The sequence below is a fragment of the Oncorhynchus masou genome, chromosome 17 (assembly GCF_036934945.1).
Source record: "Oncorhynchus masou masou isolate Uvic2021 chromosome 17, UVic_Omas_1.1, whole genome shotgun sequence".
Lineage (NCBI taxonomy): Eukaryota > Metazoa > Chordata > Actinopteri > Salmoniformes > Salmonidae > Oncorhynchus > Oncorhynchus masou.
In genome coordinates this window covers 41,092,608-41,119,476 of record NC_088228.1, presented here as the reverse complement: position 1 = coordinate 41,119,476, position 26,869 = coordinate 41,092,608, and positions in this window count along the sequence as shown.

The window sequence follows — 26,869 nt, the reverse complement described above, 5'->3', positions numbered from 1 at the left end:
TTCTTTATATCCCAAAAATGTCTGTTTATTTGGTGCGTTTGATTCAGAAATACACCGGTTCCAACATACCTACAAAGGATCTAATAAGTTACCTGTAAACTTGGTCCAAACATTTCAAACAACATTTCTATTCCAACCTCAGGTACCCTAAAATATAAATAATAAATAATCGATACAATTTAAGAAGGAATAAACTGTTTCCAATACTGTAGAAAAACAACACGGAGCGCTCTCTCATTCATGCGCACCAAAAGTCCACCTGAGTGACATTTAGAAAGAATATGACTACTTCTTCATTTAAAAAAAAAAAAAAAACATCAAACCATTTCTAAAGACTGACATCTAGTGGAAGCCACAAGAACTTCAATCTGGGTCCTAATAATTCTGTTTCCCCATAGAAAATATTGTTTTTTTCCCTGGATGAGTTTTCCTCAGGGTTTCACCTGCCAAATCAGTTCTGTTATACTCACAGACATTATTTTAACAGTTTTGAAAACGTTAGAGTGTTCTATCCAATACTACCATGCATATGCATATCCTAGCTTCTGGGTCTGAGTAACAGGTAGTTTACTTTGGGCACCTCAGTCATCCAAACTTACAAATACTGCCGCCTATCCCTAAGAAGTTTTAAACACTGTTTCCCATGCTTGTTCAATGAACCATAAACAATTAATGAACATGCACCTGTGGAACGGTTGGAAAGATACTAACAGCTTACAGATGGTACGCAATTAAGGTCACAGTTATGAAAACTTAAGACACTAAAAGAGGCCTTTCTACTGACTCTGAAAAACACCAAAAGAAAGATGCACAGTGTCCCTGCTCATCTGCGTGAATGTGCCTTAGGCATGCTGCAAGGAGGCATGAGTACTGCAGATGTGGACAGGGCAATAAATTGCAATGTCCGTACTATGAGATGCCTAAGACAGCGCTACAGGGCGATAGGACAGACAGCTGATCATCCTCGCAGTGGCAGACCACGTGTAACAACACCTGCACAGGATCGGTAGAGCCGAACATCACACCTGCGGTACAGGTACAGGATGGCAACAACAACTGCCCGAGTTACACCAGGAACGCACAATCCCTCCATCAGTAATTAGACTGTCCACAATAGGCTGAGAGAGGCTGGACTGAGGGCTTGTAGGCTTGTTGTAAGGCAGGGCCTCACCAGACATCTCCGGCATCAACTTCAACTATGAGCACAAACCCACCATCGCTGGACCAGACAGGACTGTCAAAAAGTGCTCTTCACTTGACGAGTCTCGGTTTTGTCTCACCAGGGGTGATGGTTGGATTTGTGTTTATTGTCGAATGCATGCTCCACCGAGGCCTGTACTGTGGAGCTGGATCGATTTGGAGGTGGAGGGTCCGTCATGGTCTGGGGCGATGTGTCACAGCATCATCGGACTGAGCTTGTTGTCATTGCAGACAATCTCAACGCTGTGCGCTACAGGGAAGACATCCTCATGTTGTACCCTTCCTACAGGCTCATCCTGACATGACCCTCCAGCATGACAATGCCACCAGCCATACTGCTTGTTCTGTGTGTGATTTCCTGCAAGACAGGAATGTCAGTGTTCTGCCATGGCCAGCGAGGAGCCCAGGTCTCAATCCCATTAAGCACGTCTGGGACCTGTTGGATCGGAGGGTGAGGGCTAGGGCCATTCCCCCCCAGAAATGTCCGGGAACTTGCAGGTGACTTAGTGAAAGAGTGGGGTAACATCTCACAGCAAGAACTGGCAAATCTGGTGCAGTCCATCCAATTTTTTTTGTCCATTAAAACAACATCAAATTGATTAGAAATACAGTTTCGACATTTTGTGAATGACTATTGTTGCTGGAAACGGCTGCTTTTTAATGGAATATCTACAGTGCCTTGCGAAAGTATTCGGCCCCCTTGAACTTTGCGACCTTTTGACACATTTCAGGCTTCAAACTGAAAACTGCTGTTCACAAATGCTCTCCATCCAACCTCACTGAGCTCGAGCTGTTTTGCAAGGAGGAATGGGAAAACATTTCAGTCTCTCAATGTGCAAAACTGATAGAGACATACCCCAAGCGACTTAAAGCTGTAATCGCAGCAAAAGGTGGCGCTACAAAGTATTAACTTAAGGGGGCTGAATAATTTTGCACGCCCAATTTTTCAGTTTTTGATTTGTTAAAAAAGTTTGAAATATCCAATAAATGTTGTTCCACTTCATGATTGTGTCCCACTTGTTGTTGATTCTTCACAAAAAAATACAGTTTTATATCTTTATGTTTGAAGCCTGAAATGTGGCAAAAGGTCGCAAAGTTCAAAGGGGCCGAATACTTTCGCAAGCACTGTACATAGGCGTACAGAGGCCCATTATCAGTATCCTTCACTCCTGTGTTCCAATGGCACGTTGTGTTATCTAATCCAAGTTTATCATTTTAAACGGCTAATTGATCATTAGAAAACCCCTTTGCAATTATGTTAGCACAGCTGAAAACTGTTCTTGTTCTAAGAAATTAAGGCTATAGCATGCGAGAAATTGCCAAGAAACTGAAAATCTCATACAACGCTGTGTACTACTCCCTTCACAGAAGAGCGCAAACTGGATCTAACCAGAAAGGAAGAGGAGTGGGAGGCCCTGGTGCAGAACTGAGCAAGAGGACAAGTACATTAGAGTGTCTAGTTTGAGAAACAGATGCCTCACAAGTCCTCAACTGGCAGCTTCGTTAAATAGTACCCAACACCAGCCTCAACGTCAACAGTGAAGAGGCGACTCCGGGATCATGTTCAATCTATTGAATTCATAAAAATAAAGAGAGTCGCAAACTCTATATATACACTTTCTATATAAACTCCCAGCACTTAATTGGATAAATCACCAACGTTTCGTCATCACTGTGCCTTCTTCAGTGATGCTGAAATGTTGGTGATTTACCAAATCAATTCCTGGGAGTTTAAATATAGAGTGTGCGACTCTCTTTATTTTTAAAGTTTGTACTATGTAGTTTATTTTTCCGTTAGTCAGCATCTCTACATAAAATAATTTTCTCTGGTGTGTGCCAGTTTTTTATTCCAATTGAATTTACCACAGGTGGACTCCAATCAAGTTCTAGAAACATCTCAAAGATGATTCATGGAAACAGGATGCAGCTGAGCTAATTTTCGAGTCTCATAGCAAAGGGTCTGAATACTTATGTAAATAAGGTATTTCTGTTTTTGTTTTTTATAGATTTGCAAGTATTAAAAAATCTGTTTTCGCTTTGTCATTATGGGGTGTGTAGATTGATGAGGAAAAAAATCTATTTAATCAATTTTAGAATAAAGCTGTAATGTAACCAAATATGGAATAAGTCAAGGGGTCTGAATACTTTCCCAATGTATGTATATGCATTTATATGTATGAATGTATGTACAGTACCGGTCAAAGGTTTGGACACCCCGACTCATTCAAGGGTTTTTCTTTATTTTTACTATTTTCTACATTGTGTACCCAAAATGCTTGTGTACCCAAAATGCCGCCACTTTGGGGTATTTTTCAGCAGGGTACTGTGGATTGACTCCAGATAACCTGAGTTTTACAAAGAGAAAGGGTAAAAAGAGAAGAGGGGTAGACTAAATTGATTACATGGTCTGGGAAGTACTCTGTGGTCCTCAGGCTACCTCTAACCATCTGTAACCCCATAACACAACCCATACAAACACTACCCAATTCATAGATACAATTGATTGACAGTGTGTACACCAACAAAATATAGCTATATGATTTAGCTGATTGGTTTCAGAGTTTAATATAGGAATGTAACTTTAGCTAGCTAAGTTACCTAGGTAGTCCAGCTAGGCTAGCAAGCTAGCTAAGGTTAGGTTACATCTAATCGAGAATCTTCTCTTTGTTGTGAAGGAAAACAATTGATGGTGTCACAACTTCTCAGCTCTTTTTGGATTCCCCATCAGTTCAGTATGAAAATCCCTGTGATAATCCTACTGGCAGCATCAGGGTACATCTCTGCTATGTAGAATAGTGAAAGATAATTCACTTTTGCGCTTGTTTGTAAATAGCACAGCCAGGCACAGAACAGAACATCACACATGCATAATGAAAAACAGTAGTGAAAGTATAATAATTGTAAAAAAACCAAATCATTCCTACAGAAGTTCTGAGATGTCTGTGTGCTGTTTTTTCAAAGTACACGATGCCATCATCCAAGGTTGTGGGCACGCCCCATCTACCTTAGGGGGAGGTAGCTGCAATCACTATGAATGCCAGACCTTGGGGTTCACGATGAGCAGAAAATAGGGTTAGGGTTAAGTCGAAACTCCACGTTAAGTTGAAACTCCACGATTCTACCAGTGAAATGAAAATATGCTAGTTCTCGCTTGTGGTTTGGATAATTGTGGCGTTTATGACAAAAACGTAATGTTGTTAATATAGTAATGACTATATGTCGTGGCAGAGCCAGGATGAAATTCCCTTTTAAGGTATACGAGTATTCTCGTATTTGAAGTATATTATATACATTTGTATTATATTTAAGTATATTTCAGTATACTTGTAATATATAAAAAAATAATTTTGTTCTCTTGGGTTACCATTGCGTTAGGATTGTCGCGTTAGGATTGTCGTTGACAAGTATTTTTCGCCATAGCTATTGTTGACCAAGTGAACACTGGTACAGTCAGTTGGTAGGCCGCAAGCAACCTCAGGATAGTGGGTTCCTTGGACCGCCCGGACGTAAAATGTATGCACGGCAGGATGGTGGGTTCCCGGGACCGCCCGGACGTAAAATGTATGCACGGCAGGATGGTGGGTTCCCGGGACCACCCGGACGTAAAATGTATGCACGGCAGGATAGTGGGTTCCTCGGACCACCCGGACGTAAAATGTATGCACGGCAGGATGGTGGGTTCCAGGGACCACCCGGAGGTAAAATGTATGCACGGCAGGATGGTGGGTTCCCGGGACCGCCCGGACGTAAAATGTATGCACGGCAGGATGGTGGGTTCCCGGGACCGCCCGGACGTAAAATGTATGCACGGCAGGATGGTGGGTTCTGCGGACCACCCGGAGGTAAAATGTATGCACGGCAGGATGGTGGGTTACTCGGACCACCTGGACGTAAAATGTATGCACGGCAGGATGGTGGGTTCCCGGGACCGCCAGGAGGTAAAATGTATGCACGGCAGGATGGTGGGTTCTGCGGACCACCCGGAGGTAAAATGTATGCATGGCAGGATGGTGGGTTCCCGGGACCACCCGGAGGTAAAATGTATGCATGGCAGGATGGTGGGTTCCCGGGACCGCCCGGAGGTAAAATGTATGCACGGCAGGATGGTGGGTTACTCGGACCACCTGGACGTAAAATGTATGCACGGCAGGATGGTGGGTTCCCGGGACCGCCAGGAGGTAAAATGTATGCACGGCAGGATGGTGGGTTCCCGGGACCACCCGGACGTAAAATGTATGCACGGCAGGATGGTGGGTTCCCGGGACCACCCGGACGTAAAATGTATGCACGGCAGGATGGTGGGTTCCCGGGCCACCCGGACGTAAAATGTATGCACGGCAGGATGGTGGGTTCCCGGGACCGCCCGGACGTAAAATGTATGCACGGCAGGATGGTGGGTTCCCGGGACCACCCGGACGTAAAATGTATGCACGGCAGGATGGTGGGTTCCCGGGACCGCCCGGAGGTAAAATGTATGCACGGCAGGATGGTGGGTTCCCGGGACCACCCGGACGTAAAATGTATGCACGGCAGGATGGTGGGTTCCCGGGACCGCCCGGACGTAAAATGTATGCACGGCAGGATGGTGGGTTCCCGGGCCACCCGGACGTAAAATGTATGCACGGCAGTATGGTGGGTTCCCGGGACCACCCGGACGTAAAATGTATGCACGCATGACTGTAAGTCACTTTGGATAAAAGCATCTGCAAAATGGCAAATTGAAGTTTCGTTAAGTTCAGTTTGATGTGACTGACCTGTTATGTAAATGGCGAGAGGACTAATAAAGAAAGGCATTTTTGTACTGTTAAGTTGTTTCGATCTGAAAGGACAGGACTGCTAATAGCTACAGTTTGCCCTCTGATTTTGACATATTGCTTTACCCCTTTCTAATTCTGATTGGGCGATGTGATGGATGTGACATATCTGCCTGTCCTAAGGGCTCTGTGGTCTCTCTTCATGCCCAGGTTTGGTGCGCCTTAGGACTCATCTAGGCCCCCCTCCTCAGGTCCCAAATCTCCCCATCACAGTCCATTGTTTCCAAAGGGTTCTCCCTGCTGACGCTGCATACGTGTGTGTGTGAGCGTGCGTGTTTCCTTGGACGGCAAGAGGAGCGGAGGAAGGGGTATCACATGACAGCTCATTCCTGCGGGTTCACAACTACTATAGTCGCCAGGCTGTCGTCAAGGACACCGCTCCTGTTCCGTCTCTGACATCAGCTGCACCCGTCGGGACCCCTGACCTTTACACACACACACTGCTGCCATGGCAACAAGTGCACATTTTCTGACCGGTAAGTAGAGCGGACACAGCAGGGATGTGTGTGTGGGTGGTGAGCAAAGGTGTGTGCGTGTGTGTCTGTGTGTGTACGCGCACACACACGTGTGTTTGTGTCTGTCTGTCCATCCAGTCTGGACGGAAACTGTCCAATTGATATTCCTCCAGCTGGAAGCATCTGTGTGTGAATCTCCTGATCTCCTGCATCTCCTAACGGGATTAACCAGGGAACCAAAGCACAGCACTAAAGATAGACGTGTCACATAGCCTCTGCCTGCGAGCAGTGTGTGTGTGTGTGTACTAGGGGAGGGGGCAGCCACTGTTGAAGGGGTACTGCTCGGTGCTCGCTAGTTTGCCAAAAATGGTGGTGGTTCCCTCAGTGTTGGTTGGCACTACGATGGAATCCCGTCTCGTGACCCGCAGTGTGAAACACCGGTCTACCGGAGAACCCTTTCATCTGATTCATGTGACTTTGTATAAGGGTATTATCTCTGGGAATCTCACAGTTCATCTACTGTAACTAGCCTACTACAGTGGTGCAGATTGCATGTCCCCATGTGACCATGGTGTGAATACCAGAGAAGGCCCATTTAATTTTGAATCCATTCAATTCAGTGACTTGAAACACCTTGAAGAAAATAAAGGGATCTCTTTCTATTCTTAAAATGTTAATTTCAAGACTTATTGCCATGTATAATGCTAGCGAATGACCAGTTCCTCTCTAACAAATCCCATCTAAATAAAGAAGTGGGATACAATGTCATGTGTAAATATCTCTGAACATGGATCTATTTGAACCACTGGAAAATGTGATGTGACTGTAGAAATAGAATCTAGATGAAGGAATTGATTCTATTTCCATGGACATGACAATGACGCAGGTCATTCACACTTAAAGTTCCATAGGATGTATTAGAGCTGGTGTCTTGGGGCAATGCCTTGATAAAGGTCAACGAGACCAAAACAACAAGAAACAAACATGCACAGGTGAATCGACTGAGAAGGGAGTTATTTTCATCACTGGTGGTCCTAGTGTTGCTTTTATTTCTTGAGGTGTTTGACAGTTAAACCCAACTGAAATGTTAAGAGCTATTTTCACTACGGGTATTCATGATTAACTCATCAGACATTTTGACATCAATTAGTCTGATTAGAAATAAATCAATCCACTGTGACACCAATGCCTCTCAGTGGAATCTGTATCACAGGGTGATGGACCACTACAGTATGTAAAATTGGTTTATAAGGTGCTGCACAGCGGCTGCCCTGTGCTCCAACCTCTCCAACCTGATGTGAGTTTGTGTAAATGTGTGTGTGTATCTGAGGGGGTGGGGAAAAAGCAGAAGGTATATTTCCATCCTGTATGGACTAACAACGTATATCTCATCAAGATCAAAAACAGGTTACAGAACTGTTGGTCCCCATGTAAAGAGCTCGTCTCCATCTCACCTTGTCTTGTATACTTTCCTAACAGCTATGTCCATTCTGATCTCATGTCCACTAACAGAAAGCACAATTCACTATGGGAGTATAGAAAGCGTCACCTTGTCTTTCCTCACATGAAAGTATCACTATGAAAAAGTACAACACATTGTGGGAGTAAAGCCATTGAAACAAATCCAATTCAAGGGGATAGAAATGTACAGTAAGTATGAGAGGCTATAGGGTTACATATTCTATGGGATAGAAAGGTACAATAAGTATGAGAGGCTATAGGGTTACATATTCTATGGGATAGAAAGGTACAATAAGTATGAGAGGCTATAGGGTTACATATTCTATGGGATAGAAAGGTACATGTAGTATGAGAGGCTATAGGGTTACATATTCTATGGGATAGAAAGGTACAATAAGTATGAGAGGCTATAGGGTTACATATTATATGGGATAGAAAGGTACATGTAGTATGAGAGGCTATAGGGTTACATATTCTATGGGATAGAAAGGTACAATAAGTATGAGAGGCTATAGGGTTACATATTCTATGGGATAGAAAGGTACATGTAGTATGAGAGGCTATAGGGTTACATATTCTATGGGATAGAAAGGTACATTTAGTATGAGAGGCTATAGGGTTACATATTCTATGGGATAGAAAGGTACATGTAGTATGAGAGGCTATAGGGTTACATATTCTATGGGATAGAAAGGTACATGTAGTATGAGAGGCTATAGGGTTACATATTCTATGGGATAGAAAGGTACAATAAGTATGAGAGGCTATAGGGTTACATATTCTATGGGATAGAAAGGTACATGTAGTATGAGAGGCTATAGGGTTACATATTCTATGGGATAGAAAGGTATATGTAGTATGAGAGGCTGTAGGGTTACATATTCTATTGGATAGAAAGGTACATGTAGTATGAGAGGCTGTAGGGTTACATATTCTATTGGATAGAAAGGTACATGTAGTATGAGAGGCTATAGGGTTACATATTCTATGAGATAGAAAGGTACATGTAGTATGAGAGGCTATAGGGTTACATATTCTATGGGATAGAAAGGTACATGTAGTATGAGAGGCTATGGGGTTACATATTCTATGGGATTGAAAGGTACAATAAGTATGAGAGGCTATAGGGTTACATATTCTATGGGATAGAAAGGTACATGTAGTATGAGAGGCTATAGGGTTACATATTCTATGGGATTGAAAGGTACAATAAGTATGAGAGGCTATAGGGTTACATATTCTATAGGATAGAAAGGTACAATAAGTATGAGAGGCTATAGGGTTACATATTCTATGGGATAGAAAGGTACATGTAGTATGAGAGGCTATAGGGTTACATATTCTATGGGATAGAAATGTACATGTAGTATGAGAGGCTATAGGGTTACATATTCTATGGGATAGAAAGGTACATGTAGTATGAGAGGCTATAGGGTTACATATTCTATGGGATAGAAAGGTACATGTAGTATGAGAGGCTATAGGGTTACATATTCTATGGGATAGAAAGGTACATGTAGTATGAGAGGCTATAGGGTTACATATTCTATGGGATAGAAAGGTACATGTAGTATGAGAGGCTATAGGGTTACATATTCTATGGGATAGAAAGGTACATGTAGTATGAGAGGCTATAGGGTTACATATTCTATGGGATAGAAAGGTACATGTAGTATGAGAGGCTATAGGGTTACATATTCTATGGGATAGAAAGGTACATGTAGTATGAGAGGCTATAGGGTTACATATTCTATGGGATAGAAAGGTACATGTAGTATGAGAGGCTATAGGGTTACATATTCTATGGGATAGAAAGGTACATGTAGTATGAGAGGCTATAGGGTTACATATTCTATGGGATAGAAAGGTACATGTAGTATGAGAGGCTATAGGGTTACATATTCTATGGGATAGAAAGGTACATGTAGTATGAGAGGCTATAGGGTTACATATTCTATGGGATAGAAAGGTACATGTAGTATGAGAGGCTATAGGGTTACATATTCTATGGGATAGAAAGGTACAATAAGTATGAGAGGCTATAGGGTTACATATTCTATGGGATAGAAAGGTACATGTAGTATGAGAGGCTATAGGGTTACATATTCTATGGGATAGAAAGGTACATGTAGTATGAGAGGCTATAGGGTTACATATTCTATGGGATAGAAAGGTACATGTAGTATGAGAGGCTATAGGGTTACATATTCTATGGGATAGAAAGGTACATGTAGTATGAGAGGCTATAGGGTTACATATTCTATGGGATAGAAAGGTACAATAAGTATGAGAGGCTATAGGGTTACATATTCTATGGGATAGAATATTCTATGGTACATGTAGTATGAGAGGCTATAGGGTTACATATTCTATGGGATAGAAAGGTATATGTAGTATGAGAGGCTGTAGGGTTACATATTCTATGGGATAGAAAGGTACAATAAGTATGAGAGGCTATAGGGTTACATATTCTATGGGATAGAAAGGTACATGTAGTATGAGAGGCTATAGGGTTACATATTCTATGAGATAGAAAGGTACATGTAGTATGAGAGGCTATAGGGTTACATATTCTATGGGATAGAAATGTACATGTAGTATGAGAGGCTATAGGGTTACATATTCTATAGGATAGAAAGGTACATGTAGTATGAGAGGCTATAGGGTTACATATTCTATAGGATAGAAAGGTACATGTAGTATGAGAGGCTATAGGGTTACATATTCTATGGGATAGAAAGGTACATGTAGTATGAGAGGCTATAGGGTTACATATTCTATGGGATAGAAAGGTACATGTAGTATGAGAGGCTATAGGGTTACATATTCTATGGGATAGAAAGGTACATGTAGTATGAGAGGCTATAGGGTTACATATTCTATGGGATAGAAAGGTACATGTAGTATGAGAGGCTATAGGGTTACATATTCTATGGGATAGAAAGGTACATGTAGTATGAGAGGCTATAGGGCTTACATATTCTATGGGATTGAAAGGTACAATAAGTATGAGAGGCTATAGGGTTACATATTCTATGGGATAGAAAGGTACATGTAGTATGAGAGGCTATAGGGTTACATATTCTATGGGATAGAAAGGTACATGTAGTATGAGAGGCTATAGGGTTACATATTCTATGGGATAGAAAGGTACATGTAGTATGAGAGGCTATAGGGTTACATATTCTATGGGATAGAAAGGTACAATAAGTATGAGAGGCTATAGGGTTACATATTCTATGGGATAGAAAGGTACATGTAGTATGAGAGGCTATAGGGTTACATATTCTATGGGATAGAAAGGTACATGTAGTATGAGAGGCTATAGGGTTACATATTCTATGGGATAGAAAGGTACATGTAGTATGAGAGGCTATAGGGTTACATATTCTATGGGATTGAAAGGTACAATAAGTATGAGAGGCTATAGGGTTACATATTCTATGGGATAGAAAGGTACATGTAGTATGAGAGGCTATAGGGTTACATATTCTATGGGATAGAAAGGTACATGTAGTATGAGAGGCTATAGGGTTACATATTCTATGGGATAGAAAGGTACATGTAGTATGAGAGGCTATAGGGTTACATATTCTATGGGATAGAAAGGTACAGTAAGTATGAGAGGCTATAGGGTTACATATTCTATGGGATAGAAAGGTACATGTAGTATGAGAGGCTATAGGGTTACATATTCTATGGGATAGAAAGGTACATGTAGTATGAGAGGCTACAGGGTTACATATTCTATGGGATAGAAAGGTACATGTAGTATGAGAGGCTATAGGGTTACATATTCTATGGGATAGAAAGGTACATGTAGTATGAGAGGCTGTAGGGTTACATATTCTATGGGATAGAAAGGTACATGTAGTATGAGAGGCTATAGGGTTACATATTCTATGGGATAGAAAGGTACATGTAGTATGAGAGGCTATAGGGTTACATATTATATGGGATAGAAAGGTACAATAAGTATGAGAGGCTATAGGGTTACATATTCTATTGGATAGAAAGGTACATGTAGTATGAGAGGCTATAGGGTTACATATTCTATGGGATAGAAAGGTACAATAAGTATGAGAGGCTATAGGGTTACATATTCTATTGGATAGAAAGGTACATGTAGTATGAGAGGCTATAGGGGTACATATTCTATGGGATAGAAAGGTACAATAAGTATGAGAGGCTATAGGGTTACATATTCTATTGGATTGAAAGGTACAATAAGTATGAGAGGCTGTAGGGTTACATATTCTATTGGATAGAAAGGTACATGTAGTATGAGAGGCTATAGGGTTACATATTCTATGGGATAGAAAGGTACATGTAGTATGAGAGGCTATAGGGTTACATATTCTATGGGATAGAAAGGTACATGTAGTATGAGAGGCTACAGGGTTACATATTCTATGGGATAGAAAGGTACAATAAATATGAGAGGCTATAGGGTTACATATTCTATGGGATAGAAAGGTACATGTAGTATGAGAGGCTATAGGGTTACATATTCTATGGGATAGAAAGGTATATGTAGTATGAGAGGCTGTAGGGTTACATATTCTATGAGATAGAAAGGTACAATAAGTATGAGAGGCTGTAGGGTTACATATTCTATGGGATAGAAATGTACATGTAGTATGAGAGGCTATAGGGTTACATATTCTATAGGATAGAAAGGTACATGTAGTATGAGAGGCTATAGGGTTACATATTCTATGGGATAGAAAGGTACATGTAGTATGAGAGGCTATAGGGTTACATATTCTATGGGATAGAAAGGTACATGTAGTATGAGAGGCTGTAGGGTTACATATTCTATGGGATAGAAAGGTACATGTAGTATGAGAGGCTATAGGGTTACATATTCTATGGGATAGAAAGGTACATGTAGTATGAGAGGCTATAGGGTTACATATTCTATAGGATAGAAAGGTACAATAAGTATGAGAGGCTATAGGGTTACATATTCTATGGGATAGAAAGGTACATGTAGTATGAGAGGCTATAGGTTACATATTCTATGGGATAGAAAGGTACATGTAGTATGAGAGGCTACAGGGTTACATATTCTATAGGATAGAAAGGTACATGTAGTATGAGAGGCTATAGGGTTACATATTCTATGGGATAGAAAGGTACAATAAGTATGAGAGGCTATAGGGTTACATATTCTATGGGATAGAAAGGTACATGTAGTATGAGAGGCTACAGGGTTACATATTCTATAGGATAGAAAGGTACATGTAGTATGAGAGGCTATAGGTTACATATTCTATGGGATAGAAAGGTACATGTAGTATGAGAGGCTACAGGGTTACATATTCTATAGGATAGAAAGGTACATGTAGTATGAGAGGCTATAGGGTTACATATTCTATGGGATAGAAAGGTACAATAAGTATGAGAGGCTATAGGGTTACATATTCTATGGGATAGAAAGGTACATGTAGTATGAGAGGCTACAGGGTTACATATTCTATAGGATAGAAAGGTACATGTAGTATGAGAGGCTATAGGGTTACATATTCTATGGGATAGAAAGGTACATGTAGTATGAGAGGCTATAGGTTACATATTCTATGGGATAGAAAGGTACATGTAGTATGAGAGGCTATAGGGTTACATATTCTATGGGATAGAAAGGTACATGTAGTATGAGAGGCTACAGGGTTACATATTCTATGGGATAGAAAGGTACATGTAGTATGAGAGGCTACAGGGTTACATATTCTATAGGATAGAAAGGTACATGTAGTATGAGAGGCTATAGGGTTACATATTCTATGGGATAGAAAGGTACAATAAGTATGAGAGGCTATAGGGTTACATATTCTATGGGATAGAAAGGTACATGTAGTATGAGAGGCTATAGGGTTACATATTCTATGGGATAGAAAGGTACATGTAGTATGAGAGGCTATAGGGTTACATATTCTATGGGATAGAAAGGTACATGTAGTATGAGAGGCTATAGGGTTACATATTCTATGGGATAGAAAGGTACATGTAGTATGAGAGGCTATAGGGTTACATATTCTATGGGATAGAAAGGTACATGTAGTATGAGAGGCTATAGGGTTACATATTCTATGGGATAGAAAGGTACATGTAGTATGAGAGGCTATAGGGTTACATATTCTATGGGATAGAAAGGTACATGTAGTATGAGAGGCTACAGGGTTACATATTCTATGGGATAGAAAGGTACAATAAGTATGAGAGGCTATAGGGTTACATATTCTATGGGATAGAAAGGTACATGTAGTATGAGAGGCTATAGGGTTACATATTCTATGGGATAGAAAGGTACAATAAGTATGAGAGGCTATAGGGTTACATATTCTATGGGATAGAAAGGTACAATAAGTATGAGAGGCTATAGGGTTACATATTCTATGTGATAGAAAGGTACATGTAGTATGAGAGGCTATAGTGTTACATATTCTATGGGATAGAAAGGTACATGTAGTATGAGAGGCTATAGGGTTACATATTCTATGGGATAGAAAGGTACATGTAGTATGAGAGGCTATAGGGTTACATATTCTATGGGATAGAAATGTACATGTAGTATGAGAGGCTATAGGGTTACATATTCTATGGGATAGAAAGGTACATGTAGTATGAGAGGCTTTAGGGTTACATATTCTATGGGATAGAAAGGTACAATAAGTATGAGAGGCTATAGGGTTACATATTCTATGGGATAGAAAGGTACATGTAGTATGAGAGGCTATAGGGTTACATATTCTATGGGATAGAAAGGTACATTTAGTATGAGAGGCTATAGGGTTACATATTCTATGGGATAGAAAGGTACATGTAGTATGAGAGGCTATAGGGTTACATATTCTATGGGATAGAAAGGTACATGTAGTATGAGAGGCTATAGGGTTACATATTCTATGGGATAGAAAGGTACATGTAGTATGAGAGGCTATAGGGTTACATATTCTATGGGATAGAAATGTACAATAAGTATGAGAGGCTATAGGGTTAAATATTCTATGGGATAGAAAGGTACATGTAGTATGAGAGGCTATAGGGTTACATATTCTATGGGATAGAAAGGTACATGTAGTATGAGAGGCTATAGGGTTACATATTCTATGGGATAGAAAGGTACATGTAGTATGAGAGGCTGTAGGGTTACATATTCTATGGGATAGAAAGGTACATGTAGTATGAGAGGCTATAGGGTTACATATTCTATGGGATAGAAAGGTACATGTAGTATGAGAGGCTATAGGGTTACATATTCTATGGGATAGAAAGGTACAATAAATATGAGAGGCTATAGGGTTACATATTCTATGGGATAGAAAGGTACATGTAGTATGAGAGGCTATAGGGTTACATATTCTATGGGATAGAAAGGTACATGTAGTATGAGAGGCTATAGGGTTACATATTCTATGGGATAGAAAGGTACATGTAGTATGAGAGGCTATAGGGTTACATATTCTATGGGATAGAAAGGTGCATGTAGTATGAGAGGCTATAGGGTTACATATTCTATGGGATAGAAAGGTACATGTAGTATGAGAGGCTATAGGGTTACATATTCTATGGGATAGAAAGGTACATGTAGTATGAGAGGCTATAGGGTTACATATTCTATAGGATAGAAAGGTACAATAAGTATGAGAGGCTATAGGGTTACATATTCTATGGGATAGAAATGTACATGTAGTATGAGATGCTATAGGGTTACATATTCTATGGGATAGAAAGGTACATGTAGTATGAGAGGCTATAGGGTTACATATTCTATGGGATAGAAAGGTACATGTAGTATGAGAGGCTATAGGGTTACATATTCTATGGGATAGAAAGGTACATGTAGTATGAGAGGCTGTAGGGTTACATATTCTATGAGATAGAAAGGTACATGTAGTATGAGAGGCTATAGGGTTACATATTCTATGGGATAGAAAGGTACATGTAGTATGAGAGGCTATAGGGTTACATATTCTATGGGATAGAAAGGTACATGTAGTATGAGAGGCTATAGGGTTACATATTCTATGGGATAGAAAGGTACAATAAGTATGAGAGGCTGTAGGGTTACATATTCTATGGGATAGAAAGGTACATGTAGTATGAGAGGCTACAGGGTTACATATTCTATGGGATAGAAAGGTACATGTAGTATGAGAGGCTATAGGGGTACATATTCTATGGGATAGAAATGTACAATAAGTATGAGAGGCTATAGGGTTACATATTCTATGGGATAGAAAGGTACATGTAGTATGAGAGGCTATAGGGTTACATATTCTATGGGATAGAAATGTACAATAAGTATGAGAGGCTATAGGGTTACATATTCTATGGGATAGAAAGGTACATGTAGTTTGAGAGGCTATAGGGTTACATATTCTATGGGATAGAAAGGTACATGTAGTATGAGAGGCTATAGGGTTACATATTCTATGGGATAGAAAGGTACATGTAGTATGAGAGGCTATAGGGTTACATATTCTATGGGATAGAAAGGTACATGTTTTCAGTCTTACATTCAAAACCTTTCATTGTGCATCCATTTTGTTTGTAGACATCTTTCACCACACAACCATTCATCCAAATAGAAGTTAACTGTGAAATATAATGAGTACATTGGTTTAATCACCAAAACACAACATGACAATATCTTATCAATTTAGTTATTTTAACAACCCGTTAATCCAACAGCAAAAAATTGAAGATCCATGTTTAAAAATTGCGTTTAGTATGTAGCATGCTACAATACTGTTTTCACATTAGGCAATACACTTGAACTACCCATTAAAATTGACAGAACATCACATTTCCATAATTTCTATCCCATGCGTGATCAAAGGTGTGATCATTGAAGACATCATTCATAATGTAATCAAAATAAATGAATAAAAGAAACAATGTCTAGCAGCCACTAGTTTGCATCAAGTCTGTCTTAAGCATTTGGCAAAAGTTTCTCGTTGAAATCATTGTTCACGCACCTGGGGAAAAACCTTTTGGCATGGTGAATCCAAGCCTGATATACAGTACGAGTCAAAATGTTGGACACACCTACTCGCTCAAGTGTTTTTCGTTATCTTTACTATTTACATTGTGGAATAATAGTGAAGACATCAAAACTATGAAATAACACATATGGGAACATGTGGCAACCAAAAAAGTGTTAAACAAATCAATATATATTTTATATTTGAGATTATTCAAAGTAGTCACCCTTTGCCTTGATGACAGCTTTGCACAGTCGTGGCATTCTCTCAACCAGCTTCACCTTGAAGGAGTTCCCACATATGCTGAACACTTGTTGGTTGCTATTCCTTCACTCTGCGGTACTACTCATCCCAAACCATCTCAATTGGGTTGAGGTCAGGTGATTGTTGAGGCCAGGTCATCTGATGCAGCACTCCATCACTGTCCATCTTGGTCAAATAGCTCTTACACAGCCTGGAGGTGTGTTGGGTCATTGTCCTGTTGAAAAACAAATGATAGTCCCACTAAGAGCAAATCAGGTGGGATTGCATATCGCTGCAGAATGCTGTGGTAGATATGCTGGTTAAGTGTGTCTTGAATTCTAAATAAATCACAGACAGTGTCACTAGAAAATCACCCCCACACCATCACGCATCCTCCTCCATTCTTCACGGGGGAACCACACATGCGGAGATCATCTGTTAACCTACTCTGCGTCTCACAAAGACACGGCGGTTGGAATAAAAAACATTTCTAATCTGGACTAATCAGACCAAAGGATGGAATTCCACCTGTCTAATGTCCATTGCTCGTGTTTCTTGGCACAAGCAAGTCTTCTTCTTATTGGTGTCCTACCATGAAGGTCTGATTCACGCAATCTTCTCAGAACAGTTGATGTTGAGATGTGTCTGTTACTTGAAGTCTGTGAAGCATTTATTTGGGCTGCAATTTCTGAGGCTGGTAACTCTAATGAACTTATCCTCTGCAGCAGAGTTGACTCTGGGTCTTCCTTTCCTGTGGCGGTCCCCATGAATGCCAGTTTCATCACAGCACTTGATGGCTTTTGCAAACGCACATTTTCCAGATTGACTGACCTTCATGTCTAAAAGTAATGATGGATTGTCGTTTCTCTTTGCTTATTTGAGTTGTTCTTGCCATAATATGGACTTGGTCTTTTACCGAATAGGGCAATCTTGTGTATACCACCCCTACCTTGTCACAACTGAGAGGCTCAAAAGCATTAACAAAGAAAGAAATTCCACAAATGAACTTTTAACAAGGCACACCTGTTAATTGATAGGCATTCAAGGGGACTACCTCATGAAGCTGGATGAGATAATGCCAAGAGTGTGCAAAGCTGTCATCAAGGCAAAGGGTGGCTATTTGAAAAATCTCTAATATAAAATATATTTGGATTTGTTTAACACTTTTTTTGGTTACGACATGACTCCATATGTGTTATGTCATAGTTTTGATATCTTCAATATTATTCTACAACGTAGAAAATAGTAAAAACAACATATAAAAAAATATAGATTTTCCTTTATTACTTTCTATCCCTACCACCCCTCCCCAATTGGAGTAAACTAGTGAACAACAACGCTTAGGCTTCCACTTCCAGCTTACACATACTATATACATTTGACGGGCACAGTCTATTTTACAATATTTACATTTTTTACTCCTGTCCTTCCTCCAACCTCAACCATCCAACCTCAACCATCTATTTCTTTCAAAAAAGTTCTGAATCTATATATGTTTTACTGACACAGTATGTTTCACATCTTGTTGTTATTATTGTTACTATTCCGAACCTTCCATATTGGATTTCTATTTGCCATATATTTTTCAACTGTGCTGTGATGTTTCACACCACTTCAATTTGCGTACCGCCCCAATAGATCCACAGACAATGCAATCACCAACGCACTGCACACTGCCCTATCCCATCTGGACAAGAAGAATACCTATCTAAGAATGCTGTTCATTGACTACAGCTCCGCCTTAAACACCATAGTACCCTTCAAGCTCATCATTAAGCTCTGGGCCCTGGGTCTTAACTCCGCCCTGTGCAGCTGGGTCCTGGACTTCCTGACAGGCCGCCCCCAGGTGGTGAAGGTAGGAAACAACACCTCCACCCTCACCTCCAGAGAGGGGTGCCAGGAAAATAACCTCTCACTCAATGTCACCAAAACAAAGGGGCTGATCTTGGACTTCAGGAAACAGTAGAGGAAGCATGCCCCTAAACCACATTGACGGAACAATGGAGAAAGCTTCAAGTTCCTCGGTGTTAACATCACTCACAATCTGAAATAGTCCACCCACACAGACAGTGTGGTGAAGAAGGTACAACAGCACCTCTTCAACCTCAGGAGGCTGAAGAAATTTGGCTTGGCCCTTAACTTCTTCGATATAGGGGGCGCTCTTTTAATTTTTGGATAAAAAACGTTCCCGTTTTAAACAAGTTATTTTGTCACGAAAAGATGCTCGACTATGCATATAATTGACAGCTTTGAAAGAAAACACTCGTTTCCAAAACTGCAAAGATACTATCTGTGAGTGCAACAGAACTGATGCTACAGGCGAAACCAAGATGAAATTTCAAACAGGAAATGGCCCAGATTTTGAGGGCGCTGTGTTCCAATGTCTCCGTATACGGCTGTGAATGCATCAGGAATGAGCCTACACTTTCTGTCATTTCCCCAAGGTGTCTGCAGCATTGTGACGTATTTGTAGGCATATCATTGGAAGATTGACCATAAGAGGCTACATTTACCAGGTGCCCGCTTGGTGTCCTCCGTCGAAATTATTGCGTAATCTCCAGCTGCGTGCATTTTACCATTTGCTTCAGAGGAGAAAGTCAACTGCCACGAATGATTTATCATCGAATAGATATGTGAAAAACACCTTGAGGATTGATTCTAAACAACGTTAGCCATGTTTCTGTCGATATTATGGAGTTAATTTGGAAAAAAGTTTGGCGTTGTAATGACTGAATTTTCGGGGGGTTTTCTTAGCCAAACGTGATGAACAAAACGGAGCGATTTCTCCTACACAAATAATATTTTTGGAAAAACTGAACATTTGCTATCTAACTGAGAGTCTCCTCATTGAAAACATCTGAAGTTCTTCAAAGGTAAATGATTTTATTTGAATGCTTTTCTTGTTTTTGTGAAAATGTTGCCTGCTGAATGCTAGGCTTAATGCTATGCTAGCTATCAATACTCTTACACAAATGCTTGTGTAGCTATGGTTGAAAAGCATATTTTGAAAATCTGAGATGACAGTGTTGTTAGCAAAAGGCTAAGCTTGTGAGTGAATAGATTTCTTTCATTTCATTTGCGATTTTCATGAATAGTTAACGTTGCGTTATGCTAATGAGCTTGAGGCTATGATTACGCTCCCGGATACGGGGTTGCTCGACGCAAGAAGTTGAAACCCTCACAAACTTTTACAGATACACAATTGAGAGCATCCTGGCGGGCTGTATCACCGCCTGGTACAGCAACTGCACCGCCCTCAACCGCAGGGCTCTCCAGAGGGTGGTGCCATCAGCCCAACGCATCAACGGGGGCAAACTACCTGCCCTCCAGCACACCTACAGCACCCGATGTCACAGGATGGCCAAAAATTACATTAAGGACATCAACCACCCGAGCCATGGCCTGTTCACCCTGCAATCATCCAGAAGGCGAGATCAGTACAGGTGCATCAATGCTGGGACCGAGAGACTGAAAAAAAGCTTCCATCTCAAGGCCATCAGACTGTTAAATAGCCATCACAAGTCGGCTTCCATCTGGTTACTCAACCCTGCACCTTAGAGGCTGCTGTCCTATATACATAGACATGGAATCACTTGAATAATGGAACACTAGACACTTGAATAATGTTTACATACGGCTTTACTCATCTCATATGTATATTCTGTATTCTATTCTACTGTATTTTAGTCAATGCCACTCCGACATTGCTCATCCTAATATTTCTATATTCCATTCTTTTACTTTTAGATGTTTAGATAGTACTGCACTGTTGGAGTTGGGAACACAAGCATTTCGCTACACCCGCAATAATAGCAGCCAAATATGTGTATGTGACCAATAACATTTGATAACTAACCTTGTGGGGACACACAATTCAGTCCAGTTCAAAATCAGATTTTCCCTAAACCCTAACCTTAACCGTAATCCTAAACCTAACCCTACCTCCTAACACTAACCCTATTTCTAACCTTAACCCCCTAGAAATAGCATTTGACCTTGTGAGAACTAAGAAAATGTTACCAGTTGGTCAGTTTTTTGTTTGTTTTCTATTCTTTGGGGACTTCTGGTCCCCACAAGTATAGTTAAACACACACACACACACACACACACACACACACACACACACACACACACACACACACACACACACACACACACACACACACACACACACACACACACACACACACACACACACACACACACACAGTATGAGCTCCCAATGATAGGATAAATGAACCATCAGGGGAATTGACCATTAGTAAGTTGTGTGACTGATTCTGTCTGACTGCACATTATCAATCCAGCTCTGGGGGAGCCCATGGCTGTCCACCCAATGACAAGGGAGGGATGACAGGGGCATTGGCTGGGGAGGGATGACAGGGGCTGTGGAGGCATGACAGGGGCTGTGGAGGCATGAGATTTTTGTGTTGTGTGGTTGGCTGCAGAGGAAGAGCACAACACTTCTTCATCGTCTCCTGGGAGTGAATTTTCATGTCCCATGTAATGTAAGCGGTAACGATAAGTTGAAATCCACGTAATTATTGTGTTGTGGCACATTAATTTCTTTTCAGCCACAGAGATGGGGCACCTAGACCATTTAGGTTACTGTGCTTTGATTGATGACTGAAAAGCAAGTGTTGACTAGTTTATGAAAAGTATTGAACTGACTGAATAAAGTCAATCTCCTATTTATAAATCATACAACGTAGTTTAATGTTTATGGTATCGCATCGGGACAATTAAACCAAATATTTGTATTTCTGAAGCCCATGTCGGACTTGCCAGCGACCGCTAAAGTGTGATGAGTTGTTTGCGAACCAACCGTTCTATTTGAAAGGCTCTTTTAGTTGAACGGAATTGAATCAGGAGAGAGACCTTCCTTTGGCTCTCTAATATGCACATTGCTAGACTACTGCAGATTTTTGGCAATTATATGGAGATATATTATGAAAACGTTAGATCAAGATGTTGAATCTTCACTGCAGGAACAAAAGGTAGAGGAGAGAGAGTCTCATGCTGGTTAAAAAATATGCTAAAATAAAACAGATCGATATTGGCCTCCTTGATTAAATTGTCAACAATGGAGTAGTCAACTTTTGCTTTCTGTGTAGCAAAGCCCATGTTCAACACCTGCTTCATTCTTCAATCATTGTGTACCTGTAGGCCTATTCATAGTAGGCCATGCAACTGCCTGGGGGTCCTCCTATTTCTCTGCAATTATATATTGCTTACTTGGGAATCACTGCTTAATTGACAGAACACAACCTTTTGTCTTTGCCACAATAAACTATACGGAACAAAAATGTAAATGCAACATGTAAAGTGTTCATGAACTGAAATTAAAGATCCCAGAAATGCCTGCCGAGTGGCGCAGCAGTCTAAGGTGTCATTACAGACCCGGGTTCAATCCCAGGCTATACCGCAACCGGCCGCGACTGGGAGACCCATGAGGCGGCGCACAATTGGACCAGCGTCGTCTGGTTTCGGGGAGGGTTTGGCCTGGGGAGGGTTTGGCCGGCTGGGATATCCTTGTCCCATTCTGCTCTACCGACTCCTTGTGGCAGGCTGGACGCGGAGGTTGCTGTACGATGTTTTCTCCATAACATTGGTGCGGCTGTCTTCCGGGTTACATGAATCCCAAACCGGCTGCTATCGTGCATACATGTATTTTGTACACCTACACCAAACGTGATCACGACACACAGGTTAAAATATCAAAACAAACTCTGAATCAATTACATTAATTTGGGAACAGGTCGAAAAGCACTAAACATGTATGGCAATTTAGTTTGTCCTATGTAGCTAGCTTGCTGTTGCTAGCTAATTTGTCCTGGGATATAAACATTGAGTTGTTATTTTACCTGAAATGCATAAGGTCTTCTACTCCGACAATTAATCCACACATAAAACGTCAAACGGAATAATTTCTAGTCATCTCTCCTCCTTCCAGGCCTTTTCATCTTTGAAATTATATGGTGATTGGCATCTACACTTTGACCACGACAACCGGCAAAACTTTCATCTTTCAATCACCCACATGGGTATAACCAATGAGGAGATGGCACGTGGGTACCTGCTTCTATAAACCAATGAGGAGATGGGAGAGGCAGGACTTTCAGCGCTATCTGTGTCAGATTTAGAAAGGAGTTCTATTTTAGCCCTTGGCATCGCAGACGCTCGTTAGTGCACAAGAGCAGTGTGGGTGCAATAATTGAATAACATGGATTTCTTTGCGACGCTCGTGCATGTGACGTGTGTGGTCTGGTCAGCATGTTGATCGAGCAGTGTGTCAAGATGCGGCTTGGCAGGGTCGTGCTTTGGAGGATGCATGGCTCTCGACATTCACCTCTCCCGAGACTGTACTGTAGTTGCAGAGATGGGACAAGACTGCAACTACCAATCGGGGAGAAAAAGGGCTGGAAAGTACAACAACAAAATATATATATGTATACAGTATATCCCAGAAATGTTCCATACACACAAGAAGCTTATTTCTCTCAAATTGTGTGCATAACTTTGTTTACATCCCAGTTAGTGAGCATTTTTCCTTTGCCAAGACAACGCATCCACCTGACAGTTGTGGCATATCAAGAAGCTGATTTAAACAGCATGATCATTACACAAGGCCACTCTAAAATGTGCAGTTTTGTCACACAACACAATGTCACAGATGTCTCAAGTTTTGAGAGAGCATGCAATTGGCATGCTGACTGCAGGAATGTCCATCAGAGCTGTTGCCAGATAATTTAATGTACATTTTTTTTACTATAACTTCTCTACCAAAATGTTGTTTTAGAGAATTTGGCAGTATGTCCAACCAGCCCCTTTACCATGTGTAACCACACCAGCCCAGGGCATACACTGTCCAACCAGCCCCTTTACCATGTGTAACCACACCAGCCCAGGGCATACACTGTCCAACCAGCCCCTTTACCATGTGTAACCACACCAGCCCAGGGCATACACTGTCCAACCAGCCCCTTTACCATGTGTAACCACACCAGCCCAGGGCATACACTGTCCAACCAGCCCCTTTACCATGTGTAACTACACCAGCCCAGGGCATACACTGTCCAACCAGCCCCTTCACCACATGTAACCACACCAGCCCAGGGCATACACTGTCCAACCAGCCCCTTTACCATGTGTAACCACACCAGCCCAGGGCATACACTGTCCAACCAGCCCGTTTACCATGTGTAACCACACCAGCCCAGGGCATACACTGTCCAACCAGCCCCTTTACCATGTGTAACCACACCAGCCCAGGGCATACACTGTCCAACCAGCCCCTTTACCATGTGTAACCACACCAGCCCAGGGCATACACTGTCCAACCAGCCCCTTTACCATGTGTAACCACACCAGCCCAGGGCATACACTGTCCAACCAGCCCCTTTACCATGTGTAACCACACCAGCCCAGGGCATACACTGTCCAACCAGCCCCTTCACCACATGTATCCACACTAGCCCAGGGCATACACTGTCCAACCAGCCCCTTCACCATGTGTAACCACACCAGCCCAGGCAATACACTGTCCAACCAGCCCCTTCACCACATGTAACCACACCAGCCCAGGGCATACACTGTCCAACCAGCCCCTTCACCATGTGTAACCACACCAGCCCAGGGCATACACTGTCCAACCAGCCCCTTTACCATGTGTAACCACACCAGCCCAGGGCATACACTGTCCAACCAGCCCCTTCACCATGTGTAACCACACCAGCCCAGGCAATACACTGTCCAACCAGCCCCTTTACCATGTGTAGCCACACCAGCCCAGGGCATACACTGTCCAACCAGCCCCTTCACCACGTTTAACCACACCAGCCCAGGGCATACACTGTCCAACCAGTCCCTTCACCATGTGTAACCACACCAGCCCAGGGCATACACTGTCCAACCAGCCCCTTTACCATGTGTAACCACACCAGCCCAGGGCGTACACTGTCCAACCAGCCCCTTCACCACATGTAACCACACTAGCCCAGGGCGTACACTGTCCAACCAGCCCCTTTACCATGTGTAACCACACCAGCCCAGGGCATACACTGTCCAACCAGCCCCTTCACCATGTGTAACCACACCAGCCCAGGGCATACACTGTCCAACCAGCCCCTTCACCATGTGTAACCACACCAGCCCAGGGCATACACTGTCCAACCAGCCCCTTTACCATGTGTAGCCACACCAGCCCAGGGCATACACTGTCCAACCAGCCCCTTTACCATGTGTAACCACACCAGCCCAGGGCATACACTGTCCAACCAGCCCCTTTACCATGTGTAACCACACCAGCCCAGGGCATACACTGTCCAACCAGCCCCTTTACCATGTGTAACCACACCAGCCCAGGGCATACACTGTCCAACCAGCCCCTTCACCACATGTATCCACACTAGCCCAGGGCATACACTGTCCAACCAGCCCCTTTACCATGTGTAACCACACCAGCCCAGGGCATACACTGTCCAACCAGCCCCTTTACCATGTGTAACCACACCAGCCCAGGGCATACACTGTCCAACCAGCCCCTTTACCATGTGTAACCACACCAGCCCAGGGCATACACTGTCCAACCAGCCCCTTCACCATGTGTAACCACACCAGCCCAGGGCATACACTGTTCAACCAGCCCCTTCACCATGTGTAACCACACCAGCCCAGGGCATACACTGTCCAACCAGCCCCTTTACCATGTGTAACCACACCAGCCCAGGGCATACACTGTCCAACCAGCCCCTTTACCATGTGTAACTACACCAGCCCAGGGCATACACTGTCCAACCAGCCCCTTTACCATGTGTAACCACACCAGCCCAGGGCATACACTGTCCAACCAGTCCCTTCACCATGTGTAACCACACCAGCCCAGGGCATACACTGTCCAACCAGCCCCTTTACCATGTGTAACCACACCAGCCCAGGGCATACACTGTCCAACCAGCCCCTTTACCATGTGTAACCACACCAGCCCAGGGCATACACTGTCCAACCAGCCCCTTTACCATGTGTAACCACACCAGCCCAGGGCATACACTGTCCAACCAGCCCCTTCACCATGTGTAACCACACCAGCCCAGGGCATACACTGTTCAACCAGCCCCTTCACCATGTGTAACCACACCAGCCCAGGGCATACACTGTCCAACCAGCCCCTTTACCATGTGTAACCACACCAGCCCAGGGCATACACTGTCCAACCAGCCCCTTTACCATGTGTAACTACACCAGCCCAGGGCATACACTGTCCAACCAGCCCCTTTACCATGTGTAACCACACCAGCCCAGGGCATACACTGTCCAACCAGCCCCTTTACCATGTGTAACCACACCAGCCCAGGGCATACACTGTCCAACCAGCCCCTTTACCATGTGTAACCACACCAGCCCACCCAGACAGCTAAATGAAACTGAGGAGTATTTATGTCTGTAATGAAGCCCTTTTGTGGGGAAAACTCATTCTGATTGGCTGGGCCTGGATCCCCCATGGCTGCCCAGTGAAATCCATAGATTAGGGACTAATGTATTCATGTCAATTTACTGATTTCCTTATATGAACTATAACTCAGTGAAATCATTCAAATTGTGTTGTGTTTATATTTTCGTTCAGTGTAAAATGAAAGAGTAGATTAGATTTAGTTTCTGCCACAATAAATTAAATTGAAAGAGTACACAAGTACCCTCCTCTGAAAAA